Source organism: Rhagoletis pomonella, unplaced genomic scaffold (assembly GCF_013731165.1).
Source record: "Rhagoletis pomonella isolate Grant_MI unplaced genomic scaffold, Rhpom_1.0 Rhpom_scaffold_00006, whole genome shotgun sequence".
Lineage (NCBI taxonomy): Eukaryota > Metazoa > Arthropoda > Insecta > Diptera > Tephritidae > Rhagoletis > Rhagoletis pomonella.
In genome coordinates this window covers 80191917-80200054 of record NW_023458560.1, presented here as the reverse complement: position 1 = coordinate 80200054, position 8138 = coordinate 80191917, and positions in this window count along the sequence as shown.

The following is an 8138-nucleotide window of genomic DNA, read 5'->3' as shown; positions in this document are numbered from 1 at the left end:
GTATAGGATGCAGCTCGTCTAGAACGTCAAACGAAGGATAGGCTATCGCGCGAAAAGGACGTACTTATCGCTGAGAAATTCACGTTGGAACAAACATTGGCGGTAAGTGAAGGAACAAAGAGAACGACATAGGGAAATGGAGTAGACTAAGATATTAAAATGGTTCGAAGTTCTTGTTGTTTGAAAATTAGGGAAAATGATGATGGGTACTTGAAACTTATTCGAATTCAGCTCAAACGAGTATACATACATATATTTATAATATCTCCGATCTGCAAAAAAATTTTTTGCAGGCACTAATGTCAGGTTTTGTTATTCCAAGTTGAAAGAGACGTTTATTGAAGATCTGGATCTAATATGCATAAAACTATTGATAGTCCCCTATTGTAACTGTTTAGGATTTGGAAAAAATACTTAGTTGCCTTCGGAATCGCATAAGACCCGGCATTAAGGAAGAACTTCTAAAGGGCATTGACTAATCTAGATCAGTTTCCATTTTTCGAAATAATCTTGGGTAATGCATATACAAAACGTGCTGATATACTAGACACGGTTATAACTTCTCGACCATAAATTTACGTGCTGCTCCTAAAAATCTGCAATATTTTGTGGCGATATCAAATTAATTGGACAGTTTAACAAATATCCTGATTTCTGTACTCAAGAAATACAATTTTCCGCAGTGCTGTCTTCCAAGATGTCCAAAGTTCTCGGTTTGTTTGGATAAACCAATGACTTCACGTAACTCCAGATAATATAATCTAGACGTGTTAAATCGCACGATCTCGGTGGTCGATCGACTAGTGCATTTCAAGAAATTGTTCCTTCTGTAAGTCAATTACATTCCATTCAATTGAGACACGTCACAGGGCCGCTTTCAGAGTCATTGGTTACACTAATAGAAAGAGCCGGTTTTAACTATTGGTCAACTACTGTGCAATGAAACGTGGTAGATTAACATTAATCTATTAGTTATGATTGACTGTAAAAATAATTGGCAATCGGCTCTATAGTAAGGACGATTCCATCGTCACAGGTATTTTTTCACATTTTGCGATTTGCAGTAATTTCTCCAAGGTCATAAAATGAAGCTAGTAAAATAAAAATAGTGCTTTTCATAACTTTACGACACTCATATATTGACAAGATTTGACCATTTATCTTAATATTTTTTTTACTTTAATTAATTGTTTATAAAAATATAGTATATATTTTGTAACAGAAACCGTATAAGTCCAAGTTTCAGTCTTGTGGAAAATTAAAAAAAAAAACTTCTAAAAGTTTCGAGCTTCTTAATTCGATTTTTCTGAAATATTTTGAGTAAGCAATTTTGTAGCCCATTGGATTCTACTATAACAAAGTACAAGTTTAAAGTAACCGGCATTTATCGTTGTATTTTTACAATTTTTTTGTTGAGGATGTCAGTCATTTTATTCCATACAAAGTATGTTCGACGATTCTTTTATATGAAGAAAATGAGCAACCCTTTAACAAAAAAATTATCAAAGTTCAACGGTATTAGCCACTTGAACCTTCAATTTAAAATTCAAAAGCTCGAAATTTTTACGAAAGTTTGTGGATTTTTATTTAAATGTTGCACAAAGATTGCAACTTGGATTTATATGGATTTGTTTAAATATAGGTATTATATGAGCCGCTTACTCTTTTGTTAAGTGTTCCGCCGAAGTTTTTTCTCCAATTTTAATATTATAACACAGATTTAGAGACCTACAATTTCACGCCGCCTACGAATGGCACATGTTTTCTTGAAAAGCTTCTTCAAGGCAACAATACACTCGGAGATTTGCCATTGTCTGCCGAACAACGACCGCCGTTAGAAAAAAAAACTGTATTTTCTCTAATTTCTGTATAGGTTGCTACCACAGCGGCCGCTAGTGTCATCCTAATAAGTTTTCTATCCTATATTATTCACCTTTCTAATGCCACCCGAATAATTTTTCTAGGCCTTTTATTACAAAAGATATTTTATCTCTGGGCAGATCTCTTTATCCTTTACCTTCATATATGGCATATTGTGCGAAACATTTGTGGATATTTTTAGGATATATGTACATAAGTATTTCAGGCCGTCAGGAAGTAGCCTAACCCATTTTTTTATATTTGTACTAACCTACTTAAAATTTTATGAAATGTGAAATATTTTAAAATAAAACTCTCATTCCTGAGAGTGCACCCCATAATACTATACTTAAATATTGCGCAATACTCAGAGCTACCATTGTAATTTTTTTCACTATTTTTTGAGATGGCATACTTTCAAAAACTTATTTTGTATCAAAAAAATTGTATATGAAAAATTTTTCTAGAAAAAAATTTAAAAATACTTCTTTTTATAGAGAATTTTGGTGTGTGTATGTGTGATTTTTGTCAAATTTTTTCCTCGCCCCGTTCTCGAGATATTTGGAAAACTATTAAATCGATTTGTTTTTGTTTTTGTGCCCTAAAGTTTTTGAAAATGTTTTAATCAAGCTCAAATTTCATATTTATTTATTATTTATGTCTATTAGGGCTGTGCGATTAATTGATTACTCAAAATTTTAATTAATCATAAAGTAAATAACTCAATTATTCGATTAATTGGAAATTATGATTACTCAAAAGTTCAGTTACTCGAGTAATCAAGATTTTTGATTAACCAAAAACAAAAATATTTGAGTAATTTGCTTTATGATTAATCAACATTTCGAGTAAAATGAGTAATCAACATTTCAACTCTTTACATATGTATAAAGAAGTTAAAGTTCCTTGATGCTTTGAAAACAACGTTTCTGTTTTCAAAAATGTAAACGAAAAATTTGTTCATATACAGAATGTAAAAAAGAAAATAAGCATTTTCCAAAGGAAACTCTTTTAACGAGCAAAGTTATTTTTTTTGAGTAATCATATTTCGAGTAACTCGATTAATCATCGTTTTGAGTAATCAAAATCTTGATTACTCGAGTAATTGATTAACCGAATAATTGATTAACCAACTTGCTCGAGTAATCGAATAGTCGCACAGCCCTAGTATTGAATATAAGCCATCGATATGCAAATACTTTTCTATAAGACTAAAGCCAAACAAAGGCATCGAAAGTATATTTTTTGGTATATATGTGCGTACTATATGTATGTATAAGACTGTATTTTCAAAGTAAATATGTTTTAAGGAACCTATGTGCATATATTATTTCTAATGTATTTTTTTACCAAATTGTCAAGGACATTTATTTTTATGTTGTTCTAAGTGAAAGTGATTAGACTAATAGGTATAATCATTTCTTAATGCGACATAAGCAAATTGCACCTTAATGAATTAATCATATGTTTCGGGGAAATAGGCTCGTGGAAACAATTTTGTATTACATAAACTAATGTTGTTGGCTTAGCATAAATAGTATACCTTTGAATGTCAACGAATTGATATTTGCTAGGTAAAAACTAGAACAAAGCAAATGTATATCATTAATAAGGCAGTAAGTACGTAATAAATTCCAGCTTATTTATTTCCCAAAATGTTTTTTTTTTTTTGTTTTGGCTGCCAATTGGGTCGAAAGTCGGCTAATTAGTGTTTACAAACATTAAGGCTAATCAGCAAATAATCGGCACAGTAGGTGAGGTTGAATTAGGATGGTTTGGTCGATCTATAAATACTGAGATAGAACATTTATTACACTCTGCGACAGTCAAAATCGGGATGTGATGAAACCAACGGGAAATGTTATACCGGTCAAAAACAAGTTATACGTGTCCCGGCGTTTCGCTGGGTTACGTCTAGGAATCGATATATATATATAACTGTCATATAGCGGAAATTGTCACCTTTGGTGGTCTTTTTTTGACATAACTCGAGAACCACTAGTCTGATTTTGCTCAAACAAATTTAAAAAAATTAAAAATTACAATTCCTTTAATATGTTCATATAACGTTTTTCTATATAATCAACAGTTTTGCCGGTAAATATAAATGTATGAAGAAAAAAATATTTTTTGCCTAAAATATTAAATTTTTTTTTAGATAGTTAGGCGGCCATTAGTGCCTTTGCGTCTTCTTCAACAAGGTCGAAACTCATCAAAGAGCATAGAACTCTTTTGAACGCAGTAAGTAGTCAGCTCGATATATATTCAGTTTGGGTCCCTGGTCATCGCAACATTCCCAGGAGCGAGGCTGCTGCCGAGTTAGTCAGAGAGGGTTCAAGGTTACTTTTTAGTAAAACACAGACCTGACGTTGCGAGGCTAGAAGCAATTATTATCGGGCAATGGCAGGCTGGCGCCCACACGAGAAAGCTGAGCATCGCCTACAGTACCTTCTGTAGAATCTGCACAAATGAAAACTAGCAGGACCACTTTCTTTGCAAATGTCCAGCTTTGATGAGGAACAGGAATATCATACTAGGAGCATATGAGTTCACATCATTATCTAAGAGGACTATCTGATATAAGTCTCCACAACATGCTCATCCACACCGATTGGTTCTAACATATTCATATTATATTGAATATATCATCTGGCCTCCACGACTTAAATGGATTGAAGGATCTCAAAGTGCATTTTCCTGAAGATGCTACAATAAGATCTTCAACATCCTCGCCATCCATTTTCAAAGTCATAATCAATCGTATTTTCCCCCACAAGCATAGGAGTAAGTAACAGCAAAGATTTCTGCAATAAAGAAAAATAGTAAAAAAGCCCTCTAATGCGCAGTTGTAAACTCTTTTACCAATCCAGCAAAAATTTTTGCAACGCCATTCGGTGGACGCGACATACGCCATAATGTGAGGTACAGTGGAATTCATGAATCGTCGCAAAGTTGTTGCAAGACAGCTGATTACTTTTGTATGACAACTTTCTTGCGACACTGCCATACTATTTGAGCTGGCAATTATTGCAAAGTCAAAGACGCGAAACACATGTTTTATTTTTGTTCTCGAATATGTACTTCAAGAAAAATTATATCATTGAAGGCTACTTCGAAATATAATTGAAAAATCTCTTCTTTTTCAGCTTCGTGCGTACAATTCGGTTCGCAACTTTGCCATTTCGCCAAAAATTCAACTTTGCGACTTTTCATGAATCGCACTACTATAAGTAGTAATGCTCACATAACAATACTTAAAATATGTATACATGTTTGTTTTTATGTACAGACAAATCCGACTTCATACATAAATAAATAAGTATGTATTTTTATGCATGAATATTTGTAAAATCTAGTCAAGTTAATTCACAACGGCAAAGTCTCTGTAACATATTAAGCATGCAGCATAAAAAATACATATGTACGTGTATATGCTTACATATATGTACATAAAAACATACATGTCGCTCATTTACTTCAATAGTGTCATAACTCAAAAAAGCGAAATTCGCGGAAAACGGAATTCGCATATTAAAAATGACTAAATATATATCGTCGCTTGGCGCGCAACATCTCGTATCCGCCAAATGCAATGGCGCGTATAAGATAGCCCGAAAATCACAAAAGACCGAAGAAACTTATTTTCTTCAAAACTTTTGAATGGTTTCCTAACTAAACTTACTAAATTTGAGCTTCTACTTCAAATATGCACTATTAAATTTGTGATGTAGGGAAGCATTGAGACAGGGTAACCAAAATAATTTTTTTTCCATGCCTCTCATACGTGGAATTGCATTTGGCGTGCACGAGGTATTGCGCGCCAAGCGACGATATTTTGTTCAAGTGAGATACTTGTAATCGATACAGATATATTTAAAAGAAGAGGTAGCGGTAATTTCTGCATACTTTGCTCAATATTAGGTATCGCTCATTGGCTGGAAGAACGTCGTAATCTACATTTTGTTTTTAGTTTAATATGTTCTATAAAATATTTATGACGATATAAGTATAAGTTAGTTTTAAAGAAAAATATCACTAATTTACCGAATTGAATTTTATAATATTTTCAAAAATCTGACCGCAAACCTTTAAGCCGTTTATCACATATTTTGGATTTTTTTGACTTATGACGTTCTACCCGCAAAAAAGCCGCTTATAAAAACATGTGCACCATACTTAATTCTATAAGTGTGTTAGCAACACATTCAAAAGCTCATTCAAATGAAATGGGAGACAATCAAAGCGTCAACAGACAATGACCGATTATGTAGCGGAAAATATGTATCTCTGCAACAACAACAGCAATTGTAGTACCAATGTACATACCTACATTGATTTTCTTGTGCATTCATTCATGTACCCAAATCTGTGTACACACAAACGCTCGCAAATCCGATTTCGTGTCCCTGCACTTAAATGAGTTTTTGACAACAATCCAGTCAATGAAGACGAAGAATATATGCAGACGAAGCTGATGTCAATGCCTTTTGGTCTGTTTGTGTTTTATTTTTTTTTAGTTAGTGGATAAATATTTTCAATATATGAATAAATTAGGGATGGGTAGTTAGTACGTGGTTGAAATTTCGAACCATTCCATTATTAAATTCGATACTCAGTGGTAGAAACATATTCGATTTACTCGAACGTCGATTTGTTCAAATTTTCCACGATTTCTTTTTTAACGACTTCAAAAAGGGAGGAGGTTATCAATTCGCCGGAATTTCTTTTTATATGTCACCGCATAACTTTGGACCACGTTAACCTATTTCGATAATTCTTTCTTTAAAGGAAAGATGGTACCTCGGAGGTGGTCCCATAGTAATCTAAACATTGGATTTTGAAGGAATTAACAGTACTCTTAAATTTTTGTATGCGAATTGAAGTCGGTTTGGTATAAAACAAAACAAGGAACGAAATAAAAGTGCACTACTGACAACGTATGATTTTGGGAGCTGCTCTTTTTTTGCAAATAAAAACGAAATTCGATTTTTTTTTTTTTTAATTTGTAGGCCCACAAAGTTCGATTTCAAAAATTCGCTATTTTCGAGCGAATATTCTATTCAACTTCGAACACTCCGTTTACACATCCCTAGAATGAATCCATTTGTTTCACACGAACCTACATACATAAATGTACGAGTACTTAGTTTGCGGCAACAATGAGCTTTTGATGTTGACAGTTAAAATGACAAAACTACCCTGCAGGAAATGTATTTAGCTAAAAGTTTACTTGAAGTTGATTAGAAAGGAACTAAAGGTCACTATTATCTATAAATTTTCTTTATATTTCTATGGCAATGACCGTGAAATAGTCAAGGGTGGTTATCTCTGCATTTCAAGTCAACTAACTCCTAACTAACTACTTTTGGACATAAAATATCAGTAAGAAGAACAAAATATTTTGGGTAGTTTTTTTTTTTGTTTAATTTTTTATTTATTTACTTTATTTTATTACCTTTCATATTTGTTTACATATTCTGCTGTAGGTGGTCCCATTTTCGAACTCCGTCAGATATAACTTTAAAATGATAATATAAAATGTCGATCTTCCTTTTATTTGTCCTCAAACCGTAAATGTATTTCTGAAGTTCAGAAAGAAAGTATATTCAAAGTAAATTTTTTTGTTTAGAGAAAACAATCTCCCGATTACGTCTGCATTAATCCTGCATTACTTATCAACTAGTTTCAAGTTAGCTTTCTTGTAGCCAACTACAAGTTATATATTTTATAGGAATCCCGCAAAAAAGCTAACTTCAAGTTGGTTATTTTTTACCAATTGATAATAATTTTTTTTTTTGATAATTTTTTTTTTTCACCAGGATGCATGATAACGTATACATATCTACATACATACATATGGCGATGCATAATGATTTATGTGACAATTCTTACAAAGATTGTGGTAAAGTTTATATAATATATATTATGTATAATTTAATTTTTGGTTTTAAATATAGCCCGGGAATATAGTCTACATACATACATTAGCTTTTTATGACAACAACACAATAAACATTGGGCTTGGTTAACAATTCGAAAATGATTGGAAAACGTTTTATCGAGTCTCACCTTCGATAACTATTTAGTGTGGAATAGATAAGTATTCGATTCGAGAACTAGACCATTCTCGGCCTTCGTTTTCCAATGAATTTTTTCTTGGTTATGAATTCGAAATCTAGTACTTTACCAAATTGAAATTTTAATGAGAGAGAGTGATTGTCTTATATTTCCATTTGAGAAAGAGCTGGATTTCACTTCCTCTCTTGTTACTATGGTTT